The following is a 26,119-nucleotide window of genomic DNA, read 5'->3' on the forward strand; positions in this document are numbered from 1 at the left end:
CAAGAGACACATTTAGAGGCAATTCTCAGTGGTAAGATATTTTATCCCATGTACCAGAGCAAGGGGATGGAAAAGAGAGCCAGCACCACGCAGCTTCAAGTAGACCAATTTGCAGCAGGCCTGAGTTGGACAAGAACTTCCACTGGATAAGGACGATGCAGAGAAATGTCTCATTATAACTGCTATCTATTCACCCTGTTTTTAAAAGCATGCATCATCCTTACAGAAGCTTTCTTAGATCTAACATATATTTTGCTACACAAAGGACTTTGGATGATTCTTCCTCATCTTTTAGTTTGGAGGGGACTAGCCTTTAAGGAGAGCTCATTCTATTTAGTATGTGAGGGTTGGGACTTCCCTGACAGACCAGTGGTTAAGAATCTGCCTTCCAAGGCAGGGACTGTATGGTTCACTCCCTAAGATCCCACGTGCCACAAGGCAACTAAGCCTGAGCACCACAACTCCTGAGCCCATACGCCACAACTAGAGAACCTGTGAGCCACAGCAAAAGATCCTGCATGTAGCATTGAAGATCCCTTGTGCTGCAACTAAAACCCAATGCAGCCATACAAATAATAAATACATAATTTTGGAGAAGACTCTTGAGAGGCCCTTAGACTGCAAGGAGATCCAACCAGTCCATTCTGAAGGAGATCAACCCTGGGATTTCTTTGGAAGGAATGATGCTAAAGCTGAAGCTCCAGTACTTTGGCCACCTCATGCGAAGAGTTGACTCATTGGAAAAGACTCTGATGCTGGGAGGGATTGGGGGCAGGAGGAGAAGGGGACAACAGAGGATGAGATGGCTGGATGGCATCAGGGACTCAATGGATGTGATTCTGAGTGAACTCCGGGAGTTGGTGATGGACAGGGAGGCCTGGCGTGCTGTGATTCATGGGGTCGCAAAGAGTCCGACACGACTGAGCGACTGAACTGAACTGAATTTAAAAAAAAAAAAAAACCACACCACTTTTTTTTAAAAAAAGAGAGTCAAACATGACATTAAGGTGTATAGAGCCAGAGATAAAGTGAACTCCAAAACGTTATAGAACACTAATGTCTACTGGAAACACAAGGTTGACTTCCCAGTTTTCTTATTGCAGGAATTTTCTGTTGAATTGGTTTCAATCTATGGAAGACAAGCTAAGAACTATTATGGCATGGTATCAGAGAGATTAAAAGATTGAAGAGATTTGTTGTGGTGATCCTCTGTGTCAGCTGAGATACCAGCAAGAAACAGATAGAATGCTCAATAAAGAAAATATGAGAACTTTAAGAAAAATGGTTGACAGAGGTGTGGGTAGGGCATAGGAAAACCACAAGGGCTTGGGGGGTAGTTACCACTCCTGAGCCTGAAGAGGGAAGGAGAGGCAGGTCTATCAAGAGAACTGTGTGGAGAAGACCATCTTAAAGGGTCTGGGACCCTCAACCAATCAGCACAATCAACCAATTGAAAGGCACGCCCTCAACCAATCAACACAATCAACCAATTGAAAGGCACACCCTCAACCAATCAACACAATCAACCAATTGAAAGGCACACCCTCAACCAATCAACACAATCAACCAATTGAAAGGCACACAATCAACCAGTTGAAAACCCACAAGCAGGGGTGCCTCCCATGGGCTCATCACACCCATAATGAGAGAGCAAGAGAGATCATTGATGCAATCCCTAAAAGTCAGCCTGCTTGCCATAGAGAAGGGCAAAGAATAAGAAAGAGTGACTCTGAAGGGACAAAAGAAAGATGCCCAGCACAGCATCCGTCTTTCCACTCAATGCCTGTAGCAGGCCAGACTGATGACGGTTTAGAACTAAGGAAGCACACAGTATCTTTTGGCATAGTCCATGGAACAGAAACAACTCATTCAGTGTGCAAACTGAATGGCATAAACATGCCTTTGGCAGTTTGGTCAGAGGACAGGGGTTCATTCAGTGCAAGAACAAAAAGATCATTAACTTTAGACTTGGCTTCTCCTACTCAGTTGGTAGGAGCAAAATATACTATAAGTATATATAACTGCAGTGTGAATGTAAACCCGAACCCCCATTTCCCTAGCTGCTTTCATTACAGCACCTGACATAGAAAATTCGCTGGCTAGGGACAAAAAGTAAGGAAGATGAATGTTCCTAATATTACTACAGGCCACATACATACATTTTAATCATTACTTGTTTCCAGCAGGTCAAAGGTGCATTGCCGATTACCTGTAGATGAGCTAATTATGATGTTATCCACTTGGGCCACTAATCATTCAATGTGTCCAAGAAGGTTCAGTTTTCAGTGTATGCTATTGGAAAGTTATCAGAATTGTATGAAGGGTTTGGACTTCCTTCCTTCTCATTGGAATATTTCAAGAGTAATTTCAGCTGACATCCAGGATTCATTACCATGAGATAAAATGTCACTGCAAGATTTTAACATTTAGATAGCATCATCAACTCAATGGACATGAACTTGAGCAAACTCCGGGAGATAGTGGAGGATCAGGAAGCCTGGCATGCTGCAGTCCATGGGGTTACAAAGGCTCAGACACGACTTAGCGACTTAACAACAATAAGTTCAATTGTTAACCTAAGAATATCATATGCATTAATATCTCTGTAATGAAACATATGACAGAATATCTTTTATATTGCCTGCTTGTTAGGTTTGTAATATTTATATAATAGATAATAAAATTTTAACTCTCCTTTTCTACACTTTTTTTCAATTTACAAAAGTAAAACAGCTTATTTCCTATGCAAAATGAATCAAACTTCCAACTAGGAATTTCAGAGAAAGTTTTGCACGGTATCAAAAAATTTAAAAATTCTCTTTCAGTTACTTTGGCTTATAAAAAAATGTTGGTCAGAGAAGGATTCACTCCTGGGGTCTCCCCAAGCATTCTTCCTGCTTGTTATAAGATGAACTCTTGGTCACTAGGGCCTGCTTTGTGAAACAGTGGACAGATGGAGAATTCCAGGCCCAGATGGTTTCACGGTGAATTCTGCCAAACATTTAAGGAAGAAATAATAACAATTTGACAAAATTTCTTCCAGAAAATAAGAGGAGGGAACACTTCTTAGCTCATTTTGTGAAGCCAGCACCAACACCCTGATACCAAAATAGAGACATTACAAGAAAACCATGGCCCAAAAGGGTGAATTCTCATGAACAAAAACCAGGGATCAGCAAACTGCAATCTGTGGGCTGGCTGGCTGTAAACAAAGCTTTATGGGAACACAGCCACATCCATTCATTTGCTATGACAGAGTCGAACAGTTGCAGATGCAATGGAAAATATGTGGTCCAAAGGTCAACAATATGTACTCTATGGCCAACTCCTGACACAAAACTCAAGAAATGGCAGCAAAGTTGAGTTGAGCAATATGTAAAAGTATATAATACCTACTGACCAAGTCCACAAAGGGTGTGACAAGGATGGGATAGATCCCAGAGCCAAAGTAGGGTGAGGAGTGCCCCTACACAAGGGGATAGGCAGCAAAGGCAGTAAGAGAACAATTGCCTACACAGGGAACGTAGACTATATGCAAGTATACAGAGAATAATCATCTTGCACAGGAACTAAAAATCCTTAAAAAGCAATCCATAGAGCATCATGAGGATATATGAGAAGGTTCTTGCTGTTGTTCAGTCACTGAGACCTGTCCAACTCTGCGACCCCTTGGACTGCAGCACACCAGGCTTCCCTGTTCTTCACCATCTCCCAGAGTTTCCTCAAACTCATGTCCATTGAGCTGGTGATGACATTCAGCCATCTTATCTTTTGTCATTCCCTTCTTCTCTTGCCCTCAATTTTTCCCAACATCAGAGAAGGTAAGAAGTGCCAGTTTAAAGAGCCTCCTACTGGCCAAATTATGGACAACTTGAGCATCAAAATAAGTTATGATAATAATGGTTTGCAATCTATTGGCTAAAACTAGGTATCAATGAATTTGTACTCAGTGCTCAGTTCAGCTCAGTTCAGTCACTCAGTCGTGTCCAACACTTTGCAATCCCATGGACTGCAGCACACAAGGCCTCCCTGTCCATCACCAACTCACAGGGTTTACTCAAACTCATGTCCATTGAGTTTGTGATGCCATCCAACCATCTCATCCTCTGTCGTCTCCTTCTCCTCCCCCTTCAATCTTTCCCAGCATCAGGGTCTTTCCCAATGAGTCAGTTCTTCCCATCAGCTGCTCAAAGTATTGGGGTTTCAGCTTCAGCATCAGTCTTTCCAATGAATATTCATGGATGATCTCCTTTAGGATGGACTGCTTGGATCTCCTTGCAGTCCAACGGACTATCAAGAGTCTTCTCCAGTACCACAGTTCAAAGCATCATTTCTTCAGTGTTCAATTTCTTTATAGTCCAACTCTCACATCCATACATTACTACTGGAAAAACCATAGATTTGACTGGATAGACCTTGTTGGCAAAATGATGTCTCTGCTTTTTAATGTGCTGTCTAGGTTGGTCATGACTTTTCTTCCAAGAAGCAAGTGTCTTTTAATTTCCTGGTTGCAGTCACCATCTGCAGTGATTTTGGAGCCCCAAAAATACAGTCTGTCATTGTTTCCACTGTTTCCCCATCTATTTTCCATGAAGTGATGGGACTGGATGCCATGATCTTCATTTTCTGAATGTTGAGTTTTAAACCAACTTTATCCCTTTCCTTTTTCACTTTCATCAAGAGGATCTTTAGTTCTTCTTTGCATTCAGCCATAAGCAAGGTGTTATCTGCATATATGAGGTTACTGATATTTCTCCTAACAATCTTGATTCCAGCTTGTGTTTCTTCCAGTCCAGCATTTCTCATGATGTACTCTGCATATAAGTTAAATAAGCAGGGTGACAATATACAGACTTGATGCACTCCTTTTCCTATTTGGAGCCAATCTGTTGTTCCATGCCCAGTTCTAACTGTTGCTTCCTGACCTGCATACAGGTTTCTCAAGAGGCAGGTCAGGTGGTCTGGTATTCCCATCTCTTTCAGAATTTTCCACAGTTTATTGTGATCCACACAGGTAAAGCTTTGGCATAGTCAATAAAGCAGAAATAGATGTTTTTCTGGAACTCTCTTGCTTTTTCAATGATCCAGCAGAGGTTGGCAATTTGATCTCTGGTTCCTCTGCCTTTTCTAAATCCAGCTTGAACATTTGGAAGTTCACGGTTCATGTACTATTGAAGCCTGGCTTGGAGAATTTTCAGCATTACTTTACTAGCATGTGAGATGAGTACAATTGTGTGGTAGTTTTAACTTTCTTTGGCATTGCTTTCTTTGGAATTGGAATAAAAACTGACCTTTTCCAGTCCTGTGGCCACTGCTGGGTTTTCCAATTTGCTGGTATATTGAGCACTGCACATTCACAGCATCATCTTTTAGGATTTGAAATAGCTCAACTGGAATTCCATCACCTCCACTAGCTTTGTTCATAGTGATGCTTCTTAAGGCCCACTTGACTTCACATTCTAGGATGTCTGGCTCTAGGTGAGTGATCACAACATTGTGATTATCTGGGTCATAAAGGTCTTTTTTGTTTAGTTCTTCTGTGTATTCTTGCCACCTCTTCTTAATATCTTCTGCTTCTGTTAAGTCCAGACCATTTCTGTCCTTTATCATAGTCATCTTTGCATGAAATGTTCCCTTGGTATCTCTAATTTTCTTGAAGAGATCTCTAGTCTTTCCCATTCTGTTGTTTTCCTCTATTTCTTTGCATTGATCACTGAGGAAGGTTTTCTTATCTCTCCTTGCTATTCTTTGGAACTCTGCATTCAGAAGGGATATGTATTTCCTTTTCTTCTTTGCCTTTCACGTCTCTTCCTCCTCAGATATTTGTAAGGCCTCCTCAGACAACCATTTTGTCTTTCTGCATTTCTTTTTCTTGGGGATAGCCTTGATCACTGCTTCCTGTACAATGTCCATAGTTCTTCAGGCACTCTATCTATCAGATCTAATCCCTTGAATCTATTTCTCTCTTCCTCTGTATAATCATAAGGGATTTAATTTAGGTCATACCTGAATGGTCCAGTGGTTTTCCTTACTTTCTTCAATTTAAGTCTGAATTTTGCAATGAGGAGTTCATGATCTGAGCCACAGTCAGCTCCCAGTCTTGTTTTTGCTGACTGTATAGAACTTCTCCATCTTTGGCTGCAAAGAATGTAATCAATCTGATTTAGGTATTGACCATCTGGTGATGTCCATGTGTAGAGTCTTCTCTTGTGTTGTTGAAAGTGGGTATTTGCTATGACCAGTGCATTCTCTTGGCAAAACTCTATTAGCCTTTACCCTGCTTCATTCTGTACTCCAAGGCCAAATTTGCCTGTTACTCCAGATATTCTTGACTTCTTATTTCTGCATTCCAGTCCCCTATAATGAAAAGGACATCTTTTGGGGGTTTTAGTTCTAGAAGGTCTTGTAGGTCTTCATAGAACTGTTCAACTTCACCTTCTTCAGCGTTACTGGTTGGGGCATAGACTTGGATTTCTGTGATATTGAATGGTTTGCCTTGGAAACAAACAGAGATCATTCTGTCATTTTGAGATTGCATCCAAGTACTGCATTTTGGACTCTTGTTGACTATGATGGCTACTCCTTTTCTTCAAAGGGATTCTTGTCCAAAGTAGTAGATCTAATGGTCATTGGAGTTAAATTCACCCATTCCAGTCTATCTTAGTTTGCTGATTCCTAAAATGTCAATGTTCACTCTTGCCATCTCCTGTTTGACCAATTCCAATTTGCCTTGATTCATGGACCTAATATTCCAGGTTCCTATGCAGTATTGCTCTTCACAGCATCAGACTTCACTTCCACCACCAGTCATATCCACAACTGAGTGTTGTTTTTGCTTTGGCTCCGTCTCTTCATTCTTTCTGGAGTTATTTCTCCATTGATCTCCAGTAGCATATTGGGCACCTACCAACCTGGGGAGTTCATCTTTCAGTGTCCTATCTTTTTGTCTTTTCATACTGTTCATTGTTAGGTATCAATACTCATTGCTAGGTATCAATAATTCATAATGAGTTCAGCAATGAGTTCATAAATAAGCTCTTCTTTAGGTTTACAAGGCCAACTAATAAGGACAGAAGGAAGAACTGAACTATAAAACTTACTGTTTGGCAGTTTTCATAGTAATAATTGATTCAGCCAAGAAACACAAACGGATATTCAAAATAGAGGCATTTGTGCATTGGAGTTGTTTGAACTTAAAATTCCTGAGGATTTAACAACTTCAGAAATTTTAAGGTTAAAGTTGTTAAAATTATTGAAGTTCAGATGATCTGAATGTTAAATAAATGGTTAAATAAAAGTACAGACAGATTTGATCCCTCAGTGGTGTCTGACTCTTTGTGGCCCCATAGACTTTAACTCGCCAGGGTCCTTTGTCCATGGAATTTTCCAGGCAAGAATGCTGGAGTGGGTTGCCATGCCATCCTCCAGGGAGGACCGGGATAGGATATGCCCATTGTAGAGGCCAGGGCCAGGTGCCCAGCCCTGGACCCAAGAAGCTGGGCCAGCCTCTCTGGGACCATGTGAACTGAGGATGATGGGAAATTTTATTCTCTGAAGGAAAACTGAGAACTAGATGAAGGAAGGAAGGCACAGAGAAGGCAAGGGAGAGAGCAACCATTCAGTTTTCTAGAATGTGCTAATATCCTAGGAAGCAGGAAAGAGACTCATAAGAAAGGGACAGGGGAGGGGCAAAGTGTTTTATTCAGCAAACATTAAAAAAAAGCAAAAACATAAAAAGGAAAAAGTCTTTGTATCCAGCAATCATTAACAACATCACAAGGGCTACTTGAGCAGAGTCAGGGATGGGGTGCTGGTCATAATCAACAGTTGACAGAAAGATGGTTTCAGTGGATGGTGGGGAGATGGAAATAACAGAGACTCATTTTTCAAGAAGTTTCTCTGTGAAAGCTGCAAACAAGACAAAGTGTTCAAAGGCATGACTTTTTAAGGGAGAAACCTGAATATATTATTTAGAGGCAGACAGGAAGAAACACCTAAATTGTGCCATGTTTGAGAACGCTGGAAATTTATTGAAATAAAGGAGTAGATAGCTAGTGGACTACTGTTAGAGCTGTGTTCCAAATGATCTCACTTTCATACTTTCTAAGAAATGCTCCTTTGTTGTGAACTAAATATTCCTGAAGGCCAGGGGTTATCTTACTTCATTGGTTTACCAAAACAGGCTAACACAGTGCCACTGAATAAATTAACAGTGAAAACATATTGTGAGTATGCTCTGTTGAGTCAGAGGTCTCAAAATGGATAAGTTACACTTGGATTTCAAATCTTTGATACCAAGCAAACAGAAGCAAGCAAAACCAAACATAACCTGACCAAAGCCGCAAAATTCCCACAAAGAGACACGGCCAGATAGTTCAGTCTTACACTGGAACACCGTATGTCCATAAGTCATTCAACTTCCAGGAGAATATTTGCTCAATATTTATTTTAAAAATATTTGATTGCCTACTATGCATTTTAGTAATAACCCTGTCTATAATGTGGGTTTCTATCAATGTAGATTGAGAAGCTCTTTTGTTTGATTGTTTTCCAGATAACGTCTCTGATTTTTCAGTACTAATCTAAAAATATCAGCCATGGGGACAGTCCTCCAGTTTGGAAATCTTGATGCATTCTCCAGTGAGAACACACTGCGCCTGGGGCAGCAACTGAATCTCTCTGTCTCCTCTTTTTCTCCTTCCTCTTTCCTTGAGGGTAAGACTGGCTTAGAAGAATAATCACCCATTTGAACAGTGAACATAGCTGCCTGCTTGAGAGAGTTCTTTTAAGTCCACATCTGCATAATCCTAATGAAAAATGAGAAAGAGGAATAAATTAAGAAAAGTTCCTTAATAACAATATAATGCCTCTGTCCATATTTGTAGGATTTGAGTTTCCATTCAGTCAGAATTGGCTAGGAAATTCAAACGTGTCTTCAGTGCAGCAAAGGACATGAAACAGATGCATAATGAGGAAGAGCTATTGCTCTTCTGATCTCCTGATTCTATTCAAACAAATATGTTGACAGGTCATCTAACAGAAATTTTATGAGCAAGTTCAGTTTTCCTTTGAATTAAGCAAAGGAGTCATTTCCCAGGCAAGAAGGGAGCTCTAAGTAACCCAGTGCCCTTCTGGCTCATGGCTGCCTGTCTGTTTCTCAGCCAGTGACTGGAGGGGAGAATTCCAGAGTGACTTGGAGACTCGGCCGTGCCAGGGGAAACCTGGATTAAATAAATCCAGGCACTTCTGATCATGTCACACCCTGAGTCAATATCTCCCTCTCCGTCTCTCCATCATCTCCACACTCATCCTCAAGATAAAAGTTACATTTCTCAGCTTGACGGCAAACCCCATTCTCTGGTTCCCTTTTCCCTCTCCCAACACATCTCTGTGCCCGCCGGGTCTCCCTTTCCCCTTCCCTGTTCCTTCACACCTTTTTATAACTGGCTTCACTAGCCAAAAATGCCCTTCCTCTAGAAAACAAAAATTGCTTGGTTATGTTGCAGTGTTCTTGTCTGAGAAAACAGCAAACCCCCAAAGGTAATGCGTCACTGGTACATCTTCAGTTCAGTTCAGTTCAGTCACTCAGTCGTGTCCAACTCTTTGTGATCATATGAACGGCAGAACACCAGGCCTCCCTGTCCATAACCAACTCCCGGAGTCCACTCAAACCCATGTCCATCGAGTCGGTGATGCCATCCAACCTTCTCATCCTCTGTCGTCCCCTTCTCTTCCTGCCCTCAATCTTTCCCAGCATCAGGATCTTTTCAAATGAGTCAGCTCATCACATTAGGTGGCCAAAGTATTGGAGTTTCAGTTTCAACATCAGTGCTTCCAATGAATATTCAGGACTGATCTCTTTTAGGATGGACTGCTTGGATCTCCTTGCAGTCCAAAGGACTCTCAAGAGTATTCTCCAACACCACGGTTCAAAAGCATCAATTCTTCGGGGCTCAGCTTTCTTCACAGTCCAACTCTTGTATTCATACATATCACTGGAAAAACCATAGCCTTGACTAGATGAACAGTTGTTGGCAAATAATGTCTCTGCTTTTTAACGTGCTATCTAGGTTGGTCATAACTTTCCTTCCAAGGTGTAAGCATCTTTTAATTTCATGGCTTCAATCACCATTTGCAGTGATTTTGGAGCCCAGAAAAATAAACTCAGCCACAGTTTCTACTGTTTCCCCATCTATTTCCCATGAAGTGATGGGACCGGATGCCATGATCTTTGTTTTCTGAATGTTGAGCTTTAAGCCAACTTTTTCACTCTCCTCTTTCACTTTCATCAAGAGGCTTTTTAGTTCCTCTTCACTTTCTGCCATAAGGGTGGTGTCATCTGCATATCTGAGGTTATTGATATTTCTCCCGGCAGTCTTGATTCCAGCTTATGCTTCTTCCAGTCCAGCGTTTCTTATGATGTACTCTGCATAGAAGTTAAATAAGCAGGGTGACAATATACAGCCTTGACATACTCCTTTTCCTATTTGGAACCAGTCTGTTGTTCCATGTCCAGTTCTAACTGTTGCTTCCTGCCCTGCATATAATTTCTCAAAAGGCAGGTCAGGTGTTTTGGTATTCCCATCTCTTTCAGAATTTTCCACAGTTGATTGTGATCCACAGAGTCAAAGGCTTTGGCATAGTCAAGTAAGCAGAAATCGATGTTTTTCTGGAACTCTTTTGCTTTTTTGATGATCCAGCGGATGTTGGCAATTTGATCTCTGGTTCCTCTGCCTTTTCTAAAACCAGCTTGAACATCTGGAAATTCATGATTCACATACTGCTGAAGCCTGGCTTGGAGAACTTTGAGCATTACTTTACTAGCATGTGAGATGAGTGCAATTGTGCGGTAGTTTGAGCATTCTTTGGCATTGCCTTTCTTTGGGATTGGAATGAAAACTGACCTTTTCCAGTCCTGTTACCACCTATAAAATGAAACTATGTTTCGGTCTAAAGTTTTACTTTTGATTTTTTTTAGGGAAGCCTAAACTGTCCATTCTGAAGGAGATCAACCCGGGGATTTCTTTGGAAGGAATGATGCTAAAGCTGAAGCTCCAGTACTTTGGCCACCTCATGCGAAGTGTTGACTCATTGGAAAAGACTCTGATGCTGGGAGAGATTGGGGGCAGGAGGAGAAGGGGACGACCGAGGATGAGATGGCTGGGTGGCATCACTGACTCGATGGACGTGAGTCTGAGTGAACTCCTGGAGATGGTGATGGACAGGGAGGCCTGGCGTGCTGTGATTCATGGGGTCGCAAAGAGTCCGACACGACTGAGCAACTGAACTGAACTGAACTGAAACTCTGTTTTTGGTAATCCACTTTGAATTGATAAGTCATTAGAATTCTAATGGAAACAAGAATAACACCAACAAAACATCAAAAGAAATACTCACCATCATATACCTGATAGGTGCAATTTGAATTTCAGTTTAACGGTGTGGATTGGCCTCTCTGGTTCCAAATAGGAAAAGGTGTACGTCAAGGCTGTATATTGTCACCCTGCTTATTTAACTTCTATGCAGAGTACATCATGAGAAACACTGGACTGGAAGAAACACAGGCTGGAATCAAGATTGCTGGGAGAAATATCAATAACCTCAGATATGCAGATGACACCACCCTTATGGCAGAAAGTGAAGAGGAACTAAAAAGTCTCTTGATGAAAGTGAAAGAGGAGAGTGAAAAAGTTGGCTTAAAGCTCAACATTCAGAAAACAAAGATCATGGCATCTGGTCCCATCACTTCATGGGAAATAGATGGAGAAACAGTGGAAACAGTGTCAGACTTTATTTTTTTGGGCTCCAAAATCACTGCAAATGGTGACTGCAGCCATGAAATTAAAAGACGCTTACTCCTTGGAAGAAAAGTTATGAGCAACCTAGATAGCATATTCAAAAGCAGAGACATTACTTTGCCGACTAAGGTCCGTCTAGTCAAGGCTATGGTTTTTCCTGTGGTCATGTGTGGATGTGAGAGTTGGACTGTGAAGATGGCTGAGTGCCAAAGAATTGATGCTTTTAACTGTGGTGTTGGAGAAGACTCTTGAGAGTCCCTTGGACTGCAAGGAGATCCAACCAGTCCATTCTGAAGGAGATCAACCCTGGGATTTCTTTGGAAGGAATGATGCTGAAGCTGAAACTCCAGTACTTTGGCCACCTCATGCAAAGAGTTGACTCATTGGAAAAGACTCTGATGTTGGGAGGGATTGGGGGCAGTAGGAGAAAGGGACGACCAAGGATGAGATGGCTGGATGGCATCACGGACTCGATGGACTTGAGTCTGAGTGAACTCCGGGAGATGGTGATGAACAGGGAGGCCTGGCGTGCTGCGATTCATGGGGTCGCAAAGAGTCAGACACGACTGAGCGACTGAACTGAACTAAACTGATGCATTATATTTGCAGTCACTGTTGTTCACTTAGAGCTGAAATGCTGAAATGACAATGATTTTCATTCTCAACAGGTGTAAACAAAAATTTTTAAGCAAAAAGTCATTTGAAAAATTTTAATTAAAGCCGATAATTTAAAAGGAAACTATAATTTCAGCTATTGAGGCCCTTGGGGATTCAAGAAGTTGATTTCAGATCAATTCTCATGACAATGATGTATCATGTCTATAAAAGCTAAAGCATCAGAATAACTGGAAATCACTTATAATCTACAATTTCATTTTTTGTTGTCAATAAGTCATGTCCAACTTTCTGCAACCCTATGGACTGTAGCATGCCAGGCCTCCCTCACCATCTCCTGGATTTCACCCAGCTTCATATTCATTGACTCAGTGATGCTATCCAACCACCTCATCTTTTGCCACTAATGTTTTATGAAGATAAGGGGTCACTTGGAGTTTCTTATAATGTGATAAATGTCAAGAGGGAATATCTTAATGATATTCATCAGAATCTAGAGAATTGGGGGCCAGTCTCTTCTTTGGTATTTCTCTCATATATTTTTTATCTCTACAATCCCAGATTTTGATGGCTTCTATGTGAAAAAATTGGGCCATCTATTGCTTTTCCCAAGATAATTTCTTGGTATTTTTGGAGAGGAGGGACATGAGCTATGGATAAGGCAACAAGGAAAAGGAAGAAGACTACAGAATTAAGTACCGTGAATAATGACAGTATACATGCCAAAAGATGACATATTAATAGAATGAGACATTTAAGCCTTGCTCTGATATGCCAAACCTGAATTGATTCAAGCTGCTTGGAATAAGGATTGCTTGGAACTTTAATGTGCAAATGATGCTGGCTGCATAAAAAATATCCCAAATAAAATCAAACAGAACTAATAAAAGTTGGAAGAACTTCAGAAAGAAAGCCATATAGCATTGGTGTAATAGAGCATGTTCCTTGGCCTTGGAAGCTGAAGGATTTTTATACCTAGAAAAGTTATTCCCAGCACAGACATCAATTAAATGATTGCTCTCACTTTTAGTAAGAATGCCTATGCTCATATCAATTGACCTTTCCTTTCTCATGATGAATAAAAAACAATGAACAAAATCAAGTGGGGATACTATTCCATTTGTTCTTTTTTTTTTCAAAATGTATTAAATTTTGGTAGACAGCTATCCTTGAAGATTTTCAAAAATTCATTCATCCACTATTATATACAGATTTTTTTGTGAGTCATCTTCAGCATTGCTTTAGGAAATTTTACTTTCAAATTAAATATTCAATGAAAATTGCTCAAAATATCACTAAGATGGTTTTTCCTTTCTTCTTTGTTTAGTCAGGAATCTAACATAATGTAGCCATCATTGTTCATTTAAGTAAAATTTAGCTCCCAGTCCCCCACTCTTTCTCAGTTTCCCTCTTTACAAATATATTTCTTCTCTCCATCAATTTCTTCATTTATTTTTCCCTACTTACTTTTTTCTCCATAATCTCCTATTCATCCCCAAATTTGACATCTCAGTAGCTTACCTTCTCAAATAGCTCTAATAGCACCTTAGACCGCTCCAGGAAAGAGGAACTCTGTAAGCTGAATGAATAACTAGTTTTATTTATAATGTATGTGGTTCTTCAAAAAAAATATAAAGCACGGTTGTTTTTAAACCTTTCATTTTTGTGCTCTCTGAGACCTGTGAATGGAGAATTGTTGTGTTTTGTTTGTTTTCTTTTTTTAAAGAACTCATTAAGAGTGGCAAGTATAACCTGACATGGTCTAAAAACTGAATGAATGAAACAGCGGCCCCAGAAGGGCACCTAAAAGGGTCTAAAACTAGAGTCCAAGGGTTGCTCACATAGTTAGCTGCAGCTCCCTGCACGTGCTGTTAGGCAATGATGGCAACCCACCCTCATCTCTGCAGTGACGTAACCCTCCTTAACTACAGCACTTTGAACCGAGGAAATGGCTGCCTTGTCTCACAGGAAGTCCTTATAATTCTACTTCTGCCCAGCTTCCTGTGCCCTTGCATCAGTTTTCCTTATCTAGAGGAAATCCAGCCTGAGATTATGTGTGGCTTGAGAGAGAATTTTCTTAGTATTTTTTCCCTTACAAAGATAAACGTTTCCCTACAGCACCTGAGTAGTTTCCAACGCAGCATGTTTGTACTTAGATCTGTTTCCACTATCTAAAGATGACAAGGCTTGTCACTCAGTCCAACCTGCCACTATCTCTTACAACCATTTATGCCATGTATGGTTTAGAGTCAAGAAATGATGTCCTGCCCTTTCTACACAGGTGAAATAGACATTCAGAGAAGCTAAAGCATTTTCTACAGGGATCACGGAATCAGTTAGTGGCCAATCTACTTCAGATTCCACTCCAGTGTTCTTAAGTCTCATCCCCTCACACGTCAGTCAGAATCCCAGAAGACAAGAAGTAGCTCCAAAGGGTGCAAATGATATTAAGCGTGAATAAAGAGATGATTTACATAGGTGTGAGTAAGTTCAAAAGAAAATTAATTTAGAATGGTAAAGTGTTCAGAAAATGGCAATCGGAAATTGCTCACTGGAAGGCATTAGCATTCCCAGTGCTGGAGACACACAGGAAGAAACATCAATGGTATTGTCAGAGTTCAGTGGGAGCTGGGGCTGAGGAGAGGAAGACACTCAGCAGGAGGCAGAGTGTGGTGGGACTTGGCTACTGCCCGAGATGAGACATCAAAGACTCTCGTCCTCCCTCAGAGCTCCCACTGGTGCTTCCTGTTGCCTGAGTCCCACCCAAAGAAAGTCAGTAAAAGATCCCACATGATTTCCTACCAAGGCTTCCACAGGCCAGGAGTGCAGGATAGATTTAGAGGTTAGGACTACAGGGTGAGGAACAAAACAAAAAGCCAGAACACTTTATTTAGGCCATATTTGTGAATTGATGATTCTGTTTTTCAAGGTATAATTCATAACACTAGAGATATGAATGACTCCCATTTAAAAGAGTCTAATTAACAATTAATTAACATTTCATTCTTGTGTAGTCTTACACATAAAATGAGCGTACAACCTCAAATACTTCTAAAAATTTCAAGAGTCATGTTTTCTGGCCAACCAGTCATCTGCTGCTGCTGCTGCTGCTGCTGCTGCTGCTAAGTTGCTTCAGTCGTGTCCGACTCTGTGCAACCCCATAGACAGCAGCCCACCAGGCTCCACTGTCCCTGGGATTCAGGCTCACTGTCCACACAAACCTATGTCCATCGAGTTGGTAATGCCATCCAACCATCTCATCCTCTTTCGTCCCCTTCTCCTCCTGCCCTCAATCTTTACCAGCGTCAGAGTGTTTTCAAGTGAGTCACCTCTTCGCATCAAGTGGCCAAAGTATTGGAGCTTCAGCTTCAGCATTGGTCCCTCCAATGAAAACCCGGGACTGATCTCCTTTAGGATGGACCGGTTGGATCTCCTTGCAGTCCAAGGGACTCTCAAGAGTCTTATCCAAGATCACAGTTCAAAAACATCAATTTTTTGGTGCTCAGTTTTCTTTATAGTCCAATGCTTGCATCCATACATGACCACTGGAAAAACCATAGCCTTGACTAGATGAACCTTTGTTGGCAAAATGATGTCTCTGCTTTCTAACATGCTATCTAGGTTGGTCATAACTTTCCTTTCAAAGAGTAAGCATCTTTTAATTTCATGGCTTCAATCACCATTTGCAGTGATTTTGGAGCCCAGAAAAATAAACTCAGCCACAGTTTCCACTGTTTCCCCGTCTATTTCCCATGAAGTGATGGGACCGGATGCCATGATCTTCATTTTCTGAATGTTGAACTTTAAGCCAACTTTTTCACTCTCTTCTTTCACTTTCATCAAGAGGCTTTTTAGTTCTTCACTTTCTGCCATAAAGGTGGTGTCATCTGCATATCTGAGGTTATTGATATTTCTCCCAGCAATCTTGATTCCAGCTTGTGCTTCCTCCAGCCCAACATCTCTCATGATGTACTCTGCATATAAGTTAAATAAGCAGGTGGCAATATACAGCCTTGACATACTCCTTTTCCTATTTGGAACCTCTCTGTTGTTCCTGATCTGCATATAGGTTTCTCAAGAGGCAGGTCAGGTAGTCTGGTATTCCCATCTCTTTCAGAATTTTCTACAGTTTATTGTGATCCATAGAGGCAAAGGCTTTGGCATAGTCAAGAAAGCAGAAATAGATGTTTTTCTGGAACTCTCTTGCTTTTTCGATGATCCAGCAAATGTTGACAATCTGATCTCTGGTTCCTCTGTCTTCTCTAAAACCAGCTTGAACATTTGGAAGTTCATGGTTCACATATTGCTGAAGCCTATCTTGGAGAATTTTGAGCATTACTTTACTAATGTATGAGATGAGTACAATTGTGCAGTACTTTGAGCATTCTTTGGCATTGCCTCTCTTTGGGATTGGAATGAAAACTGCAGTCTTCTGGCCACTGCTAAGTTTTCCAAATTTGCTGGCATATTGGGTGCAGCACATTCACAGCATCATCTTTCAGGATTTGAAATAGCTCAACTGGTATTCCATCACCTCCACTACCTTTGTTCGTAGTGATGCTTCCTAAGGCCCACTTGACTTCACATTCCAGGATGTCTGGCTCAGGTGAGTGATCACACTATCGTGATTACCTGGGTCATGAAGATCTTGTTTGTACAGTTCTTCTGTGTATTCTTGCCATCTCTTCTTTATATCTTCTGCTTCTGTTATGTCCCTACCATTTCTATCCTTTATTGTGCCCATCTTTGCATGAAATATTTTCTTGGTATCTCTAATTTTCTTGAAGAGATCGCTAGTCTTTCCCATTTTATTATTTTCCTCTATTTCTTTGCATTGATCACTGAGGAAGTCTTTCTTATCTCTCCTTGCTATTCTTTGGAACTCTGCATTCAAATGGGTATATCTTTCCTTTTCTCCTTTGCTTTTTGCTTCCCTTCCTTGAACAGCTATTTGTAAGGCCTCCTTAGACAGCCTTTTGCTTTTTTGCATTTCTTTTTCTTAGGAATGGTCTTGATTCCTGTCTCCTGTACAATGTCAAGAACCTCCATCCATAGGTCATCAGGCACTCTATCAGATCTAATCCCTTAAATCTATTTCTCACTTCCTCTGTATAGTCATAAGGGATTTGATTTAGGTCATACCCAAATAGTCTAGTGGTTTTCTCCACTTCCTTCAATTTCAGTCTGAATTTGGCAATAAGGAGTTCATGATCTAAGCCACAGTCAACTCCCAGTCTTGTTTTTGCTGACTGTATAGAGCGTCTCCATCTTTGGCTGCAAAGAATATAATCAATCTGCTTTTGGTGTTGACCATCTGATGATGTCCATGTGTAGAGTCCTCTCTTGTGTTGTTGGAAGAGGGTTTTTGCTATGAGCAGTGTGTTCTCTTGGCAGAACTATATTAGCCTTTACCCTGCTTCATTCTGTACTCCAAGGCCAAATTTGCCTGTTACTCCAGATGTTTCTTGACTTCCTACTTCTGCATTCCAGTCCCCTATAATGAAAAGGACATCTTTTGGGGGTGTTATTTCTAGAAGATCTTGTAGGTCTTCACAGAACTGTTCAACTTCAGCTTCTTCAGCATTACTGATCAGGGCATAGACTTGGATTACCGTGATTGTTTTTGAGATTGCATCCAAGTACTGCATTTTGGACTCTTTTGTTGACTATGATCGCTACTCCATTTCTTTTAAGGGATTCCTGCCCACAGTAGTAGATATAATGGTCATTTTAGTTAAATTCATCCATTCCAGTCCATCTTAGTTCACTGATTCCTAGAATGTGATGTTCACTCTTGCCATCTCCTGTTTGACCACTTCCAATTTGCCTTGATTCATGGACCTAACATTCCAAATTTCTACGTAATATTGCTCTTTACAGCATCAAACCCTGCTTCTATCACCAGTCCCATTCACAACTGGGTGTCATTTTTGCTTTGGCTCCATCCCTTCAGTTTTTCTGGAGTTATTTCTCCATTGATCTCCAGTAGCATATTGAGCACCTACCAACCTGGGGAGTTCATCTTTCAGTGTCCTATCTTTTTGCATTTTCATACTGTTCGTGGGGTTCTCAAGGCAAGAATACTAAGTGGTTTGCCATTCCCTTCTCCAGTGGACCACATCATGTTAGGCCTCTCCACTATGACCCGGCCATCTTGGGTGGCCCCAGACAGCATGGCTTAGTTTCATTGAGTTAGACAAGGCTGTGGTCCATGTGATCAGATTGGCTAGTTGTCTGTGATTGTAGTTTCAGTCTGTCTGCCCTCTGATCCCCTCTCTCAGTGCTTACCATCTTACTTGGGTTTCTCTTACCTTGGATGTGGGGTCTCTCTTCGCGGCTGCTCCAGCAAAGCGCAGCCGCTGCTCCTTACCTCTCATTCAGGGTAGCTCCTCTCAGCCGTGCTCGCACGCTGCCGGTCCACTGCTCCAACAGAAAATACCCTTGATCTCATCAAAGAAAAATGTTTTCTTACCAAACCCTTTATATCCTATGGGTCTTCAACACGATTTATCAATATTTCCTACCCTTTGTCTCTTAAACAGTGCTTTCTCATTTTATCTTCTGTATATTTCCACCAACCTAAAGGACTCTGGAGCTTCATTCTCTGCAATTTGTGTTACTAAGTTAGTATATTGAACTTGCATCTTGAAATACATACATATTCTCACCCTTCAAATTCTGATGACATCCTTACCCATCCCCAAGAAAATGTCCCCCCCACCCCCAACAATTGAGAATCACTAACCTAGAGTCCTTGGGCCACACAGGTGGAGAGCATTCAAGCTAAAGATATCTAGATTCTATTTTGATAGCCCAATTTTCTTCTGCAAGTATTCCCAACACATTCTTCAGGAGGAGTTTCCCTCTGGCTTTCTGTGACTTGAACTAGACTAAGTCTGTTACAAACGTGTATCTGGTACAGCTGCTGGTTGCAGGAGTCCACATAAAAGCAGGAGAAAGATTTGCTTGTCCTGTCTGACCCATATGGTCTGGGGTTTTTATCTGCAGAATTCATGTATATAATATGTAATGCCTGAAGGAGAGCTCTAGGTTGAGCTGCGGCCTTAACAATAGAAGCTTCTGGTTCTTCCTTTTCTTAGCCCTTTAAAATTTCATTCACCAAATATCTTTACACAACATCTGGTGTCTTCATCGGTTCTTCCTAGTTTTTCTAATAAAATCTTCAAAAATTCATTTACTCTAAATATAGGTCACAAATATCCCAAAGTGTTGTCCACCACACTCTCCACCACCACCACCACCACCACACAAACACAGACAATGGACTTGATTATAAGCAGTGATCAAAGTCTGACAAGAAAGGAGCAAGCCAAACATCAGCAGAAACTGATAAGATCTCCAAAAGAAAAAAGTCTTGGACATCAAATGCCCTGGATCTCTCTGACTCAATTTTTACTTTTCCATCTTAGATTTCTGGGATCTCTCTGTGCCATTACCAGGCCCAAATGCAAACATCTTTTTTCCTATTTTTAAATGTTTTGAATTGTGTATCTTTTTTCAAGTATAACTAAATAGAGCATTATATTAGTTTCAAGTGTGTGAGATAGTGACCCAACATTTATATATATTACAAATTAATCACCATGTTAAGCCCAATAACATCTGTCACCACACAAGTTATTACAATATAATTGACTATATTTCCTAGGCTGTTCATAAAATCCATGACTTATCTATTTCATAACTGGAAGCTCATATTTCTAAATTCCCTTCACCTGCCTCACCCAGCTGCCAACCATCTTCTCCTTTGGCTACCACCAGTTTGCTCTCTGAATCAATCACTATGCTTCAGTTTTGGTTTTTGTTCATTTGTTTTGGTTTTTAGATTCACATATAAATTAAATTATACAATATTTATCTTTCTCTGATTCATTTCACTTAGCATAATACTCACTAGGTCCATCCATGTTGTTGCAAATAGTAAGATTTCCTTCTTTTTTATCACTGAGTTATATTCCTTTATATATATATCATCTTTTTTATCCTATCATCTAATTATGGACACTTAGGCTGTATCCATATCTTGACTATTGTAAATAAGGCTGCAGTGAACATAAAGGTGTGTATATCTTTTCAAATGAGTGTTTTCATTTCTTCTGACAAATATCCAGAAGTGGAATTGTTGGATTATATGATAGCTCTATTTTTAATTTTTTGAGGAAAGTCTGTGTTTTCTGTAGTGGCTGTGCAAATTTACATTCCCCAACAGTGTACAAGAATTCTTTTTTTCTCCACATCTTTGCCATCACTGATTATTCATTGCCTTTTTAATAATAACCGTAGCAACAAGTGTGAGGTGATATCTCATTGTGGTTTCTTTTTTTTTTTTTCTAACTCACACGACCACCCTTTTGCTAAGGAAAGAACAAATGTGTGTGTATGTTTGTTACATAAATGAATGTGTCTCTTATCCAAGAAATAATACATACAGGACAAGGAAAATACAGTATTTTCACAAGTGTTTGGCACACCTCATGAGTGAAAAACAACTGTATGAAGCAGATGATAAGAAATATCTATTTCTGCCTACAGGAGACATCAACCAAATTATTAATTAACTACTCACAATCTCCATAACTGTTTAGAATAACATTCTAAAGTAAAATATCCCAGTATTAATTATAACCTATTTTAGTTCTTGATACATGAATCTTGGTATTCAATTACATTCCTATTGTAAAATGAATATTAAAAATCATCATGTGTAATATTATAAATTCTTATAGGCTATGGGAAATATAATTTTTTTCTTTCTCTCTTTTTTTTTCAAGCATCCTGCATCCTGCATCCTACATCGAACATAGACTAGCAATTCATTTCTTACATGATAGTATACATGTTTCAATGCCATTCTCCCAAATCATCCCACCCTCTCCCTCTCCCTCAGAGTCCAAAAGTCCACTCTACACATCTGTGTCTCTTTTGCTGTCTTGCAAACAGGGTCATCATTACCATCTTTCTAAATTCCATATATATGTGTTAGTATATCGTATTGGTGTTTTTCTTTCTGGCTTACTTCACTCTGTATAATCAGCTCCAGCTTCATCCATCTCATTAGAACTGATTCAAATATATTCTTTTTAATAGCTGAGTAATACTCCATTGTGTATATGTACCACAGCTTTCTTATCCATTCATCTGCTGATGGACATCTAGGTTATTTCCATGTCCTGGCTATTATAAACAGTGCTGTGATGAACATTGGGGTACATGTGTCTCTTTCTATTCTGGTTTCCTTTGTGTGTATGCCCAGCAGTGGGATTGCTGGGTCATAAGGCAGTTCTATTTGCAATTTTTTAAGGAATCTCCACACTGTTTTCCATAGTGGCTGTACTAGTTTGCATTCCCACCAACAGTGTAAGAGGGTTCCCTTTTCTCCACACCCTCTCCAGCATTTATTGCTTGCAGACTTTTGGATTGCAGCCATTCTGACTGGTGTGAATTGGTACCTCATTGTGGTCTTGAAAAAGAATTTAAGGAAACAATTCCATTCACCATTGCAATGAAAAGAATAAAATACTTAGGAATATATCTACCTAAAGAAACTAAAGACCTATATATAGAAAACTATAAAACACTGATGAAAGAAATCAAAGAGGACACTAAAAGATGGAGAAATATACCATGTTCATGGATTGAAAGAATCAATATAGTGAAAATGAGTATACTACCCAAAGCAATCTACAGATTCAATGCAATCCCTATCAAGCTACCAGCGGTATTTTTCACAGAACTAAAACAAATAATTTCAAGATTTGTATGGAAATACAAAAACCTCGAATAGCCAAAGCAATCTTGAGAAAGAAGAATGGAACTGGAGGAATCAACTTGCCTGACTTCAGGCTCTATTACAAAGCCACAGTCATCAAGACAGTATGGTACTGGCACAAAGACAGAAATATAGCTCAATGGAACAAAATAGAAAGCCCAGAGATAAATCCACACACCTATGGACACCTTATCTTCGACAAAGGATGCAAGAATATACAATGGAGTAAAAACAATCTCTTTAACAAGTGGTGCTGGGAAAACTGGTCAACCACTTGTAAAAGAATGAAACTAGATCACTTTCTAACACCACACACAAAAATAAACTCAAAATTAAAGATCTAAATGTAAGACCAGAAACTATAAAACTCCTAGAGGAGAACATAGGCAAAACACTCTCCAACATAAATCACAGCAGGATCCTCTATGATCCACCTCCCAGAATTCTGGAAATAAAAGCAAAAATAAACAAATGGGATCTAATTAAAATTAAAAGCTTCTGCACAACAAAGGAAACTATAAGCAAGGTGAAAAGACAGCCTTCTGAATGGGAGAAAATAATAGCAAATGAAGCAACTGACAAACAACTAATCTCCAAAGTATACAAGCAACTTATGCAGCTCAATTCCAGAAAAATAAGCTACCCAATCTAAAAATGGGCCAAAGAACTAAATAGACATTTTTCCAAAGAAGACATACAGATGGCTAACAAACACATGAAAAGATGCTCAACGTCACTCATTATTAGAGAAATGCAAATCAAGATCATTGTGGTTTCTATTTGCATTTACCTGATGTTTCATGATAAGCATTGTTTCATGTGTCTGTTGGCCATCTATATTTTTTCCTTTGAAAAATATCTTTGGTGGTCCTCTGCCCATTTCTAATCAGGTTTTTCATGTTGAGGTATATCATTGTTGCTGTTTAGTTGCTAAGTCATAGCTGACTCTTTTGCAATCCCATGGACTGAAGATCAGGCTTCTCTGTGGGATTTCCCAGGCAAGAATACTAGAGTGGATTGCCATTTCCTCGGGGATCAAACCCTCATCTCCTGCACTGACAGGCAGATTCTTTACCACTGAGCCACCTGGGAAGCCCATTGACATATGTAGTTTTTATATACTTTGAATATTAATCCCTTATCAGATATATCATTTGCAAATATTTTCTCCCATTCAGTAGACTTCCCTTTAATTTTGTTGATGATTTCATCTGATATGCAAAAGCTTTTAGTTCAATATTGTTTTGCTGGTTTATTTTGCTTTTGTTGTCCTTGCCTGAGAAGACAAATCCAAAAAAATATATTACTGAGACTGATGTCAAAGAGTGTATGGTTACTATTTTCTTCTAGTTTTCTAGTATCAGATCTTACATTTGTCTTTAATCAATTTTGAGTTCAGTTTCATTTAATAGTGTAAGGAAGTGATCTAGATTCATTCTTTTGCAAATAGTTCTCTGGTTTTTCCAACAACATTTATTGAAGAGATTGTCTTTTCCTCATTGTATATTCTTGCCTCCTTTATCAAAAATTAATTGACCATATAAGCATGAGTTTATTTCAAGACTCTCTATTCTGCTCACTGATTTATGTGTCTGTTTTTGTGCTATTGTTAAGTCACTTCAGTCGTGTCCGACTCTGTGTGACCCCATAGATGGCAGCGCACCAGGCTCCCCCGTCCCTGGGATCCTCCAGGCAAGAAGACTGGAGTGGGTTGCCATTTCCTTCTCCAATGCATGAAAGTGAAAAGTGAAAGTAAAGTCACTCAGTCATGTCCAACTTAGCGACCCCATGGACTGCAGCCTTCCAGGCTCCTCCATCCATGGGATTTTCCAGGCAAGAGTACTGGAGTGGGTTGCCATTGCCTTCTCTGTGGTTTTTGTGCTAGTACCATACAATTTTTATTACTATAAGCTTTGTGGCATAGTTTGAAATTAGGGAGCATAATATATCCAACTTTGTTCTTCTTTCTTAAGAATATTTTGACTATTTGAAGTATTATGTGTTTCCATACAAAATTATAAAATTATTTGTTTTGTTTTATGAATAATGCCATTGGTATTTTGATAGCAGTTACATTAAATCTGTAGATTGCTTTGCATAGTATGGACATTGTAACAATATTAATTATTACAATCTATTGGCACTGCATGTCTTTCCCCTTACTTGTACCATCTTCAGTTTCTTTCATCAGTGTCTTATAGTTTTCAAAATACAGTCCTTCACCCCCTCAGTTAAATGTATTCTATTTTGTGTAAATGTAAATGAAGTTGCCTTCTTAATTTCTCTTTCTGATAGTTCATCATTATTGTGTAGGAATACAATGAAATTCTGTTATTAACTAAGTGTCCTACAACCTTACTGAATTCGTTTATTCTAATAGCTTTTTGGAGGAGTTTTTTGGGTTATCTATATATAATATTATGTCATCTGCAAAGTGACAGTTTCACGTCTTCCTTTCCAGTTTGGATATTTTCATCTCTTTTTATTTTCTAACTGCTATGACTAGGACTTCCAATACTATGTTGAATAAAACGGTGAGAGTGTGTCCTTGTCTTGTTTCTGACCTTAGAGGGAAATCTTTCAGTTTTTCACCATTGAGTATGATATAAGCTGTGGGTTTGTCATTTGTGGTCTTAATTAGTTTGAGGTATGTTCCCTCTGGAGAGTTTTTTTCATAAATTGGTGCTGAATTTTGTCAAAAGGTTTTTCTGCATCTATTGAGATGATCACATGTTGTGAATGGAAACAATGTTTGATATGATTTCTTAAATTTATTAAGACTTATTTTGTGGCCTAACATGATATTTCCTGGAGAATGTTTCATGTGTAGGTGAAAAGAATATGTATTTGGCTGCTTTGGGGTGGTATGTTCTCTATATATCAGTTAAAACTATCTAGTCCTATTTGTCACTTAAAATCAGTATTTCTTTGTTGCTTTTATCAGGAAAATCTGTCCATTGATAGAAGTGGGTATTAAAGTCTGTTATAATTGTTGTATTACTATCAACTTCTCTGTTTATGTTTGTTAATATTTGCTTTATGTATTTAGGTGTTCCTATGTACAGTTATTTCAAATGCCTTATTGGATTGATCCCTTTATCACCGAGTGATACCCTGGAAGGGATGAGAAATTCTGATTGTCTGACCCTCCCAGGAGATACCATAGTCCTTGACTGAGAGCTGGGAGGAAAGAGCTCCCTGTTCGTCACACCCACCTGAAATGGCAATCAAGTTCAGCTTGGGGAAGCGAGGAGGAAGTGACAGAGCAGTTCGTGGCTCAGGTGCCAAAGATTCTTGCTATTCTTACCAAAATATAGTAGATTTTCTTTCATAAATGTTTCTTCATTTGCTGAATGCTCTTAAGACAATTTCCAAAAGCTTTAAATGGTTGCTTTTTCAGTAATTTTCACTAGTTATGGTGACTTCACTGGGGAGCAGACCCACAGAGCTCCTCACACCACATTTACGGAGTGGATCTTTCCTCTGGTCTGTTTTTACATGTGCTTGGGGACCCTGCCCCTCCACTGCAACAGAAGCTATGAGAGAAGAACCTAATGCTGAAATTTCAGATGGGAGCAGGTTTGGGGGTGGGTATTAGAGGCACCTTCTTAGGTCCCCAGAAATGACCAGTCTCAACCTAGATGAAAGTATACAGAGAAACTTTCCATCTCTTCAAGATGGATCTGGCACCCATGGTTCCACCTTAGGGTACCCCCAGTTTCCAGAAAATTGAGGACTGTGTTTCTCATAAAACATTTGCTAATAATCTTTTACTTTCAGATTGAGTGACTTTCCTGATATTTCACTAATCTATCACAGGAGCTGAAAGAGAAAGGAATGGAGGAAAGCAAAAATAATTAGAAGAAAGAGGGGAGAGCACACAAATAAAAACAAAATCGAAGGTTTCTAGTTTGCT

At 39.7% G+C, this 26,119-nt stretch overlaps 1 long non-coding RNA gene across 1 annotated transcript in view; it reads left to right on the forward strand.

The window, feature by feature from the left end:
* LOC138445199 (uncharacterized) overlaps window positions 1–13,511 on the forward strand; it is a 29,759-nt gene extending 16,248 nt beyond the window's left edge. Inside the window, exon 3 of the long non-coding RNA XR_011258747.1 lies at window positions 10,979–13,511. This is a non-coding gene — a long non-coding RNA (uncharacterized lncRNA). The remainder of the gene's footprint in view (window positions 1–10,978) is intronic.
* The last annotated feature ends 12,608 nt before the right edge of the window (window positions 13,512–26,119 follow it).

This window comes from Ovis canadensis, chromosome 8 (assembly GCF_042477335.2).
Source record: "Ovis canadensis isolate MfBH-ARS-UI-01 breed Bighorn chromosome 8, ARS-UI_OviCan_v2, whole genome shotgun sequence".
NCBI classification, from domain to species: Eukaryota; Metazoa; Chordata; class Mammalia; order Artiodactyla; family Bovidae; genus Ovis; species Ovis canadensis.